The sequence below is a fragment of the Pan troglodytes genome, chromosome 6, assembly GCF_028858775.2.
Source record: "Pan troglodytes isolate AG18354 chromosome 6, NHGRI_mPanTro3-v2.0_pri, whole genome shotgun sequence".
NCBI lineage: Eukaryota > Metazoa > Chordata > Mammalia > Primates > Hominidae > Pan > Pan troglodytes.
In genome coordinates, this window is record NC_072404.2 from 91,538,086 (window position 1) to 91,551,493 (window position 13,408).

General features: G+C 33.9%; 1 protein-coding gene across 19 annotated transcripts in view; it reads right to left on the reverse strand.

The window, feature by feature from the left end:
* CACNA2D1 (calcium voltage-gated channel auxiliary subunit alpha2delta 1) overlaps positions 1 to 13,408 on the reverse strand; it is a 496,237-nt gene that overhangs the window by 239,751 nt on the left and 243,078 nt on the right. The gene's annotated exons all lie outside the window — the stretch shown is intronic.

Consider the following 13,408-nt stretch of genomic DNA (forward strand, 5'->3'; position numbering starts at 1 on the left):
TTGAACCCGGGAGATGGAGGCTGCAGTGGGACGAGTTCGCGCCATTGCACTCCACCCTAGGTGACAAGAGCGAAACTCTGTCAAAAAAACAAAAAAAGAGAGAGAGAAGGAAGGGAGGGAGGGAGGGAGGGAAAGAAAGAGAGAGAAGAAGGAAGGAAGGAAGGAAGGAAGGAAGGAAGGAAGGAAGGAAGGAAGGAAGGAAGGAAGGAAGGAAAGAAAGGTGGGCCAGATTTGAGGAAGGTGGGCAAGGTTAATTCTGAGTGAAACCTCTTAAATATGCCCCCTGATTGTCTTTATCCCAGACCTCAAGGACTCTTGAAAGAAAACACTAGAAGTTATTTCACCAAAATCTTTGTAAAGGACTAAAATCACAAGGAAATGATACTTCGATGTATGTTACAGAGCAAAGTTAAGGTTGCAGGGTATTTACTTCCTGCCATTGGCATTATGGGGGCATAGACCATCCATAGAAGGCTCAGAAACACCCCAGACCTGACAGAGGTACGAGGGCGTTACCATGTGTAGAGATAGTCTCAAAGAAATATTTTTAGGTAAACAGCTTTTAAAAGTTTATTATACACTATTTTATCACCTAGCTAGGTAACATAGATGGAACACATTAGGACAAAAGAAATAAAAGGTGAGATTTCTGGAAAAGCAATCTAGTAGCAATTATAATAGCAAACATGTATAGATCTATAATATATGATAGTATGATATGTCCAAGAAAAAGGCACTGTGGATTTAGACACAGATTTGAATTCTGAATGTGGCTTTCCACTCATTACATATAATCTCTAAGCCTTACCTTCTTCTAAAAAATAACGATAACAATGTAAAATATTGAAGCTTTAATGTCACAAGAAACATAAACATAAACCATCTGATGAACCATAAGACTCATTAGTATTCAGTGACTCTAGATCTCTAAACTTCTTTTTTCCTTCCATAATGCTTGATCCATTTTTAAGGCTGCAAATGATAATAAATGATTTTTTAAGATCCATGTATCTAAACCTCACAAATATCTGGCTTTTTAACAAATATCAGTCATATAAAATCTGGCATTTGAATTGGCAAATACTAAAAGAAACAAACAAACGCTATTTTCAACTGAATATTTATGAAATCTGTGTCTCTACCTTCAGTCAATCCCAAAGGTTGAAGGTAAGTACCACAATAATCCACATAATAAATACATTTATTACTCATTTGCAATTTAAAACTGTACAGAAAAATTTTAAATTGGAATCCTTTCAAGCAACACAGAATCACAAGCCTAAAAACAATCTAACCTATAGAGTAGGCATGGAAAAAATGTAAGCTGATTTAAATTCACCAAAAAGTTAACAACAGAAATAAGGACAATGTACAATAGTATTTATTACTCCAGCAACATCTGTAGATAAGATTTGTTAGCATTTTCAATTACAAGATCACAGAAGGTCAAAAAATAATCACATACATGGATAAACATTGCCAAAAAAAGATATTAATAGTCAAGATTTCTGAGGAAACAGCTGATAGCCATCAATGAATTAGAATTGATTTAATAAATTAAATCAGTCAATTTGGTTTAATCAATTAAATCACTCAATGCAGATTTATTGATCACCTACTTTCTATATGTAGAGCTTGACTTTAGGAGCTGTGTAGATTGCTTTGATAATTGAGAGCTAAATTTGGGCTACTGTAACAGAAATACCATAGACTGGGTAACTTAAACAACAAGCATTTATTTCTCCAGTTCTGGAGACTGGGAAGTCCAAGATCACGGCATTGGCAGAGGCAGTGTCTGGTGAGGGTCTGCTTTCTGGTTCATAGGCATACATATGTATGATAGTAAGATATATCCAAGAAAGAGATGTTGTGGACTTAGAGACAGACATGAATTCTAATTGTAGCTCTTCCACTTATTATATCTAATCTCTATACCATATTTTCTCCTTCTATAAAATAGAAGCCTCAGATGACAGAATTGGTGAGGGAGCTCTCTGGGGTCTCTTTATAAGAGCACTAATCACATTTGTGAAGGCTCTGCCCTCATAAACTAATCACCTTCCAAATTCCCCACTTTCTAGTATCATTGCCTTGGGGATTAGGTTTCATCATAGGAATTTTGGGGGACATAAACATTCAACCTCTAGCATGATTTAATCAGAGAAAAATATCACAGAGAGAAATATAAAATAGACCAAAGTATACTAAAGATTTGTAAAGAAGGTAGGAAGCAAAAAAGGAATTTAGCAGTCAGGGAGACTGTAATATCTGGTAGGTGAGACAATATAAGCAAAATAATAAACTAGTCATATTTAAGGCATATTTTACTTTTTTGGCTGATTGAATGTTGACTAAATTGATGTAGCAAGAATCTGTCTAAATAAATCGGTAATATAATACTAAAAAGTATCATCATGGGAACTTGGTACAATGTCTATCTACTAAATAACCAGTGAAGAAAGTTAAGTTTTATGCTTATACACTGCTGATGGGAATGTAAATTATATCAGCCACTATGCAAAGCAGTTTGGAGTTTTCACAAAAAACTTAGAACAAAGAACTACCATTACACCCAGTAATCTGATTTTTGGGTATATACCCAAAGGAATAGAAATCATCCTACCATAGACACATGCATGCATCTGTTCTTCACAGCACTATTCATAATAGCAAAGACATGGAATCAACTTAGATGTCCATCAACAGGAGACTGAATAAAGAAAATATGGTACATGTATATCATGGAATACTATGCAGCTACAAAAAAGAATGAGATCATGTCCTTTGCAGTGACTTAGATGGAGCTGGAGGCCATTATCCTAAGTGAATTAACACAAGAACAGAAAACCAAATATCACATGTTCTCACTTACAAGTGAGAGCTAAACACTGAATACACATGGACATGAAGAAGAAAACAGTAGACACCGGGACCTACTTGAGTGTAGAGGGCGGGAGGAGGGTGAGGATAGAAAAAGTACCTACTGGGTGCTATGCTTATTACTTGGGTGGCAAAATTATCTGTACACCAAACTCCCATGATATGCAATTTATCTGTATAACAAACCTGCACATGTACCCTTGAACCTAAAACAAAAGTTAAAAATAATTAGGCCTTAAAGAAGCAACCAATGTCAACACTATGATGAAAACGGTATTTGGGCTGTAGTATTCCATTCTTCTTCAAAGCATAAGCACAGTATAAATGAGATTACTTAGTGGGCAAGCAGTAATAGAGATTCATGTGTGGGAATCTAGAAAGACTCAGCAGGCTGCAGTTGTGCATAAATTTTTCCATTTAGCTGATAGTGCTCTAAGTTTCTCTATCTAAGATTCACTCATTTGGCCCAAATATGCATTACCTATTCCAAAACTGCTCTTAAATACAAGCATCTATGGAAATAATCACGATGAGAAATTTTCTTGGCACTAAATTTACCATGAATTAATTTATTATATATTTCATAGATTGAAGATAAACAAGATACTAGAAAATGAAAAATTTTGGCAAAGGTTAAAAACAAAGGAGAATAGAAGAATTATTTTAAAATAAGAGATACCAACTGAATATGGCAAGTCTGAGTAAAGACTCAGAGGAGTGAATACTGTGGAATAATGGAAGAGTATAAAAGAGCTTGACACAGAAAAGAATACATAAGGGAGAAGAATATGGACAAAAAAATTTGTGTAAGAAAAATTTCAACTTTCATTCATTGTCACTGACTTTTTTACCAGGCTAGTGCTGGAAATAGATTAAAAATGCAAAGTAGCTGCATTAAGATTACTCATATGATTTTGCTTTAGGAAAAAAATTAAACTAATTGTAAAAGTTATTAATAAAAGGTTTACATTAGATAAATGAAATGATAGGAGCCACAAACGTTATTATGCTTATATTTCAAAGATAAGTGATTTAGAATTAGTTTTTCATTTCAAATAATTAGGTAACCCTACTTTGCCTTGAAACAATTCTGTTACGAAGTTTGCAACAGAACTGTGTAGTATTCAATGATGAGAAACTGTCATTTTGGGCCTCTTTAGTGAAGGGTTGTTACGAGTCAGAGAAGCAAAGTTTTATAATTGAAAGTAAACAATCTTAGTCACTAAAATGATATTGTTATTCACCTCCACAGAAAGAATCATCTCAACAGCAAGACTGCATTACTCTTGTTCTATGCATGAGGAATTTAGTTTATCAATTAGTTTTTCTTTATCCTGAATGTGAGCCAATGTTTAATTGCTTCATATCCATAATTGTATTAACTATGAATAAATTGTTTTAAGAAAAAAATCTGCTCCGTGGCACAAAGGAGATTAATTACTAAAAGACAATAGCAATTCTTTGCTATCAATCAAAGATGCAGAATAGCATGGCTACCTAATGAGGATTCAGCTTCATTAACTTTCCTCAAATCTCATTTGTAATATGAAACATCACCATATATTCAATTCCCAGAAAGATAAATTTAATCAACCCAGTAGTGTGTGGATTTGTTTACACCACCCTTACCCATCATCCAACTGCAATTCCAAGTCCTTTTCAAACTGTAATACTTCCATACCAAATTTTTTTTGATAGAGCTTTGGGCCATTTTCAATAAAATAATGAAATCCCCCCAATATCCTTAAATCCATCACCATTTCCTCTTGGTATTATGAAAAAAAGAAATTCATAGAATCATATATTGTTAGAGACTGGAAGGGATCTTAGGAGTCATTGGATCTATCCCTATCATTTTACAGAATGACAAACTAGATTACTTAAAGAAAATTTCTCTTTGAGCCTTGAAAAGTCAAGAGGAGCCATCAAAAAACATTTTTCTTAAAAGGGAGAGAATGCCACTGAATGACACTACAAAATTACAAAACATGTTCCATTGTATATGTATAGGTAAACAATTAACTTTTAATAGGTATACTGTTAATAGGGGCAATAATAAACACTATGCTGATAAAGAAGATAAAGGTCTTATGTACAACTCAAGAACGTCTATAATCTGTAAAGATTTTAGCTTTTCTCTCATCCCAAACTCACAATCCCCTTATTACATAATTATTTATACAGGATTTATAAAGAGAAATCAAAGAGTTAAGGGATCACAAAATTAGTAATTTGCCTTAATCATTAGTAGAAAACACGTGCTTACTATACATTTATTGATTGTACTTTTTTAAACTTAAGTTACATCTTTGCATCTATTCGATATAATAATTCTAGCATGCTTATTTATTCAAATATAATTTATTTCCAGTCTGGGAAATAATTTTTCAAAAGCGATTAGTTTAAAAGATTTTTGTAGTATTAGCTTTCTGATAAAAGCTTTGAGAACTTCTCAGAGCAATCTGAATTTATCGAGCTGCTTTTCAGCAAAAAGGTGTTTAATTAGGTTGTCTCACACTTCTCTAAACCTGAAAACCTAATCACCACCTTATAACTCAAAGAACACAAAGGCAAGTTGCTTTGACAATTACCCCGTGTAAAATCTTTGGTTTTTCCTTCTACTCATTCCTACCTTCTATCAGGAAGAACTTTGACTTTACAAATGTTTTATATATTTTTAAATCAAAGGAAAAGTTAAAGAAAAAAATCAAAGTCATAACATGAATAAATAATTTCCTTCCTCTCTTGTTAGAGGCATACGTGTGTATGTGTTCATATAATCAACTGCAAGTATAAACAGACGTTTGAAAGCAGCAAATCAAAAACCATGAATAAAGTAAATCAAAAAAAGAGAAAAAGTGAATTATCTTATTAATGAATACATTTCAAAGAAATAGGCTGTAACATACAAGCTTAATGAGATACGCTTTTCTCTCAATGAGGTTTCATATTCATCTTAGAAATACAAAGAATGATTATTATCATCTATTGTGAGTGTAAGCACTCTATCATGCAAAGAAATCTCACCACATACTGTGGAAAACTTCTTAAAGTTGTATTTTCACAAATTCATGCATCTAAAAAAAATGTTTGACTCTTCTCTATCCCTCTTTACCTTACTCTGCACTATCAGATACATAACTTTAGGCACGAAGATACAGTTCCTGCCCTCAAGAACTTTCAAATTTAATGTAAAGAAACAGAAAATGAAAAAAAAAAAAACCTAAATAGAATGACTTTGTGTCCAAAAGTCATTTCATATTCAGTAAGATTCCAAACAAGAAAACAAGGTGGATATGACATAAAATCACTTAGTGCTGAGTGCCAAGCATTGTATTAGGTAATCTCACAATAACTCTATTAATAGGTATTACTATCACCATACTAAATGCTTAGAAACTCATTCAGAACAGGCCCCAAGTTATCTAGTTAACAAAAAACAGGGGAAATATATATATATGTCTGTGTGTGTGTGTATGTGTGTTTGTGTGTGTGTGTGTGTGTGTGTGTGTGTGTGAATATAGAGACAGGTAAAAAGAATCAAGGGTCAATCCTTGAGAAATATCTGTGTATAAAGTAGAAAGATCAACAGAATCAGTGAAGAAAACAGAAATTAAGAATTCAAGATGTGTAAGTATTAAATGAACTCTCTTTGACTGAGCCAACTGCCTGGCAGATAATCCTATGTCTTCTATGCAATACTCTCTGTTGATTCTACGTAGATTTTCAAATGCTATTAACCTGAGCAGCTGTTCCTTTTTTTTTTCCCTGAAACATCTAACTTTTCTTCTGTAACTCTAACTAAACACACACACACACACAAACACTATACATTTGATCTCCGTACTTTGAGATTGCTCCAGAATATATTATTATCTTGCATAGTAGCATCTACCTTGACTTGTACAGAAAATATTAGATGGTTAATGATATTTTAGTCATAATTTCTTTAAAACAAAAAGTTATTTTATGAAGGTCATCTTGAAAGCATCAGTTAAACTGGAACTAGATCCCATTTGTTCTAATTCCCAGTCCCCTTTGTCTGATGCTTCTTCTGCTAAAATACATCGGTAAGTGATGTGCTGTTCTCAAGGGGTCGTACAAGGATTTAGCCGAAGCTTTATAGTTAGCTTTGGAATGAGAATTGCACTTTACCCGGGCTTCAACCCCTCATAATACAAGTAAATAAGGCCAAACAGGTACGATAAATAATTAAATACTATTAATGTTAGACACAGTTTGAAATTTTTCTGAAGTTACTTTGAACAATGCACATTTACAGATTACCTACTTCTTAAAATTACTAATGGCAACATCACAATAAAAAATTAATAGCTTCTATCATGTGTGTCCAAAATAGTCCCGGGCAAACTGACAAATATCTGGGATATTTTAGCAGTTTTTGGAATTAACAATAATTGCTATCATTGTAGTTTGCCAAATCTTTTGAGATGCGTGGGTTTGTGGGAATATATTTAAGTCTAAAAAGATTTAGCGTGAACCAAAATGAAATGTCTCATTTTTTAAGTAGATTTAAAAATAATTGAATGAAACATTTATTACACCTGAGCACACCATAATCTATGGAAATGCATACTATATTGAAGTGAGTACACAAAAGTTAAGGCATTGCATTTTATGGTTAGATTTTTCCAAATCACTTTTACAATGTTTCACAGGTTTGCTGAAATTTATCTTCCCCCCAACAAACGAAATTCAGTATTTGAAGAGTAGGCATTATTGAAAACAAATTTGTTTAACATAGTAGCCAGTTACATACTTGATATGTTTTGTGTTTATCTTGATTAGCTGCTTTACAACCTGAAAATTCATTTTGTGGTGCTGAATAAAATCAAAGAACATATTTACTTACAAATAATGGCTTTCAAAATATTCCCTTTATCTGTTATGCATATTTTATCAACTTTATGTCATATTTTTAAAAGCATCATATCTGTATAGTTGCTTTCATGGTGCACTGGAATCCCACTATAATAATTTTGGCATCAAAATTATAAGGCTACATTGTTGTTCTGGTAACGAATCTCCTTAAAGGAAGTAGTTTGTGTTGAATTAAATTTCTAAAGCTAAATGACTTTATTAGAGTAAGATTTCAAAGTAGCTGCTAAAAGCTGTGTGTATTTCTACATGAGTTGGCATGAGCCAGTGACAGAGTGTGAATCATTCTCCCATCAGCTGCTCCGTAGGGCTGGGTTATCAATTATCATAAGCAACCTCCAGTTGGTAGTCAAGCTATGGCTCAAGAGCTCCGGTGATTGTCTCGACCCCGCCCTTGAAGATAACAAACCTCATTTTGCTTTGTGCCAAAAATGACAAACTCCTGCATGTTCATGCAGGGATAGCAAAATATGTCCTTATTTCTTATGCTGGAATGGCAAAAAACAAAACAAAAAAATTTCTTCTCTTAATGATTTGTGTATATGCTGGAGTATGCATACGTAAATATCAAGCAAGAGTTGAAGTAGTTACATAGTGGATCTCACATCCACTTTTCTTTATATCTTCACTTTTTTTAATGAATAATAGCTATTAAGCTAAAGTCCAAGCTGAAACATTCTAAGTTTTAATGAGAAGAGAGGGCAAACAATACTCTATCATGTTTTCATTTGACATTTATATATATTATGATATATTTTAATGAAAAATTAATTTTGAAAACATCTTCAGATTTGGGGAAAGGGCAGCAGTAACAACAACGTCTGGCAAAGGTCAGATCAGGGAGAAGAGATAACAGTAAAATTATCTGTGAGGAAGAACTGGAAAACCTACGATAAGAAATAACTCTCAAGTGTATTCTAGAATGAAGTAAGAGTCTGTGAAAATACTTGATAATGAAAGGTAAGCAGTATTGTACTTTCACATCTATCCAGCACAAGAATGGGGGGCGGGGGAGATAGAGACAGAGACTGAGATTCCAAGTAGTCATATGAAGATAATCGTAATAGCACTTTAAATTGCACTCTTTTATCTTTTACAGAAAACGTTTCATGTGCAATTCTGTTTCTATTTCTAGTGACATATACTTAAAGTATCTTTTCAGATTTATATTTTATCTCAATTCAATGATTCCATTACCAATTAATTTTTGTTTACAAAATTATTTAACCTATACTCTGTTAAAGACACTGCAATTAGTACCAGGGATACAGATTTAAAAGAGAGTCCCTAGATTATAGAACAGTCTCATAAGGGAAATAGATGAGACCATCACTATCTGGGTTGATGCGTGATGGGATGGAAGTGAGTGGTGTGCCGTAGAACACATAAGGTAACACTTCATGTAATATGGGGTGGGATATGGTATTAGGGAAGGTTCCATTGAAAAGGTGATTCCAAATAAAGATTCAGGAATCACCTTTGGTGATGAAGGAAGGAGGTCCAAAGTATATTGATACAGCACAGATTGGAGATTGGAGGGATAGTGGTGAAAGATGAGGGTAGTTAAATAGGAAACAAATATTCTGTTTAAAGATCGTGCTTACTATTAGAACTGGATTTTTGTTTTTAGATCTGTAGAATATTGTAGGGACAAATAAATTGCCTTTCTTCTTTGCCAGGTGAAATCTCCTGTCTCTAACCCTACATGTTATCTCTCCCAGAGTCTATAATTTCCTAATCAATTTCATGTATTAAAAAAAAAACCCTCTGGCCTAACAAAATCTCTACCAAATTGAAACCTTTCAACCCTTTCACAGCTTGGCCTCGCTCACCCTGAGAAGTTCACAGAATAATTTGCACCACAGAGTCATAGCTCTGTGACTACCATCCCACACTTTTGCAACTCTTAATGACTGGATCAGAGGAAGGAGGATAGATAATGGCAGAAAGGGTCTTAACTCAGCTGCAGAGAGTTACACTTTGCAGCAGGTGGGTGTAGAGAAATTCTAGTGCTGACTCTGTCTCCTGGAAAGCTTTTGCAGTTCTGCAGAAATTCCCACTTTGGGGTTATCTAAATGTAGTCACTGAGCAATTGTGATTCCTTCCCCAGCTACTCAGTGAGCCTGTCCATAAAATCTGGATTCTGCTAATTTACGACCAGCCTCTTTTGGTTGGAGACATCTTGATCCCCCTACCCACAGCCAACCAACTATCCTCTTTGCTTTTTATTACATAGCTTCAAAGTAGAAGATTAGCTAAGGCTAGAACTAGATTTTGGAACCATTTTGCAAGTCCATATACATGGTCCAATAACTCTCTTTATAGTAAGGATGTTTGGCATTCATAACCACTAGCTTTGGGGCCTAGCCAAAATTTCCAGACAGGAAGAGTGCCATGTTAACAACCAGTTTACTACACTATGAGGTTTGGATTTTGTCATAAAGACAATGCTAGAAGAATTCTATGGGGGATGCTTGAAAAGGCAGACTAGCTGGACACACCTGAGGTGGGGATTCCTGTTGGATAGCTACTGCATTGCTACAATAGGGAGAAAACGACAGGATCACACATCTAACTAGTGCCATTAGGAATGGTGCTGTGGAAAAAGATTCAAGAAATACTAAGGAAGGAGAATTGAGATGATTTAGGCTTGGAGCTTGTTGTTTTAGTTGGTCTGTTTGTAGATTTGTTTGCCTTAGAGGAAGCACAAGAGAAAACAGGAACAGTTGATGGAGGGGAGCAAAGTCATTAGAGAGTAAGGAAAAAGACTGAAATAACAAGAGAAGATTGTTAGACTTGAACAAAATAGACTCCGATTTACATTTGTCAGAAATAAGAGAGATAGATAAAGACGATTCAGGATGAGAATAGTCTGGGCAAAGAAACTGAGGTAGTTCTCATCTGGTACATTTTTTTTTTATATATGTGAATAGAGAATGGTTGCCATAAAATGAAAGAGGATATGGTAGAGTGGGAGAAAAGTAATACAAATGTGAAATAATACACTTCTTTGGGGAATTGAGCGAGGGAATTATCTAAGAATAAATAGATTTTACACTCTTCAATTTTCTGAGGAAAAGTATCCTTTTCTCATGTAATTTTTTTAAAGTCAAAGTACTGAATAATAAGAATCAGTGAAAAATTATGGCTAGTTTAAGCATGTTGATATCAAATAAATGCCTTAATTGTTTTGACACAGAGAAGAAAATGTGTCTCCAAGGTTACATCGTTGGATATGAAAATTTATAGAAAAATTAATCTTTACTAAAGATTACTTAATTAGGAACATTGTTATTGTGACAGAATATACTATATAAGAATATTCAAAAACAAAACCTAAGGTTTAAGGAAAATTTATGAGATGAATAGGAACAAGAAATTTTACATTTCACCCTATCAGCGGTTCTCTGAATAATAAATCTGATGTTTTAAGCACTCCAGAATACATTTCCAAAATAAACTGATTTTTCTAATTCAAGATTATTAGAAATGTTTAAAATCATGTATGTGCTACAACTTTGTAACTATAAATCATAACATAAATGTAAGGCATTATACCACAAAAACTAGAATTGACAAGCATATAATTTTCTAGTATATGGGGCTGAGAAATGAATTACAAATGGTCTTTTTGTTGTGTTGTAGAAATCACTTTTAATGCAGTGTGATGTGTCACAAGCACTAAAGAAATAACAAGGCTTTGATAATCCTGGTCATTCTTCATAAATTCTGTTGTTACGTGGCATGTGCCTCAGGGATGACACAGACAAGTTACCAGTTTTCGGAAGAATTAAACATTCAGCTACAATTACTTTTAACATAATATGCATGAAAATAACATTTCCAAGAAGAAAATTAAGCATATATTTTCTCCTTCTAATATCTTTTTTAAACTATACACACACACACACACACACACACACACACACACAACCATGTGTTTTAATTATATCTTATCTTGCTATCCCATCAGTTATATTTATGGGAAATGTGCATATATATGACATTATGCACACACACACACATATGTCTACCTGGAATAAAGGCAAAATATATGCAACACATTTTCCACATTGAAAAATACTTGTATTAAATGTCAGGATCTTTCCTGAATTCCAGGTACAGAGAGAGGAATCCCAGTCCCTGACTTGAATGAGCTCATGGTCCCAGGAGAATGCCATTCATTTCTATACCCCCAGTATAAAACAAAAACAACAATAAATAGATGTTATTTGCTGTAGAGACATAATATTTGATCAGCACAACAATCCTATCAGTAGGTGCTATTAAGGCCCATATTTTACAAATGAGGAAACTTAGTTAAAAACCTAGAGAAGCAGTAGGATGGGAGGAATAAGTTACTGGAGCACAAAGTACTATGCTCCTATTTTGGCTTGGCTAGAATTAATCTGTGCTGAGTCTGGGCAAATTCTTTCCCCTCTCTCTGAGTCTCATTATTTACCACCTGCAAAATGGACTCATGGAGCCTTGTGAGCTACAGGGCTCGAAGGCAGTGATTTCTTTGCTGCATGTTAGAAAGACTAAGAGAGTTTCCAAATATTAACATCGTGATACCATGCTGGGATCCCACATCACTTAAATCAGAATGTCTGAGGGTAGAAGTCAGGCACCAGTTTTTATGCAGCACTTTTAATGGACCTAGGTTGCTATCTAACTTGGTTTAAGAATAGGAAAACAAGTGGGCCCCTTCTATTTTACATTCAAACACAAAGAGATATCTAAAACTTTTTTTTTTTTAAGTGGATACCCTTGCTTTCTGGAATTCCCATCAAAGAAAGCAAAGGGCTTATGGAGAGGAAACCTAATAAAACCTTAATCCTCTACTCCATTAATACTATGCTGCTCCAGTTAAAGCGAGAGTTTGTGACCTTCCTTTTTATTAAAAACTAATGTGACACAGTTTTTGCAGGTTTGAATTACCCATAAGTATATACACCCCATCGTTAAGACATTTTGGCTTTGTGAAGAGTTTCACTTAATGCTCCATATTGGGGTTATAATTGTGTATTCTCATTTTCTCACATTTACAAGGAAGAATTTGGATTTCCCCTGCCTCTGTCTTTATGGAATAGCCAAGATGCTGACACCTTTCCTCCCAGACACTTATGATTCTAGTTTATAGCTGTAATAATCACAGGCATTGTGTCTCTTGTAATATCAACTTGTTCAAAGAGTAAAGTTTTATTTACATACTTTTATTTTCACATATTTACTTTGCTTTCACTGGCCTGTATTTACCTATTAATTTATTTGCATTACTGGGTTAATTACATATTGACAATTCTATGTGTGTTCAGTTTGTGAGCATAATCTTAATATTTGTTGTGTTACAAAGGCTCACAATAAGAGCAGAAAAAGATATGTTTTAGAAATATTGATGAAAAGAAAATGCCTTAGTGGATTTTATTACAACTAATGTTAACCATTATAGTAAATCAATTTGTTTCACCATAAATGAACACAGATTTGGGGGCTCCAAAACACGTAAAAAATGTTTTGAAGTAATTCATCTTAAAAGCTTTTATGCTGTAATAAACTATGCTGGCTTTGTGGGAGAACTTTATATGAGTTATTTCAGTATACAGAAACAAAGATTCTAATTGCTTCT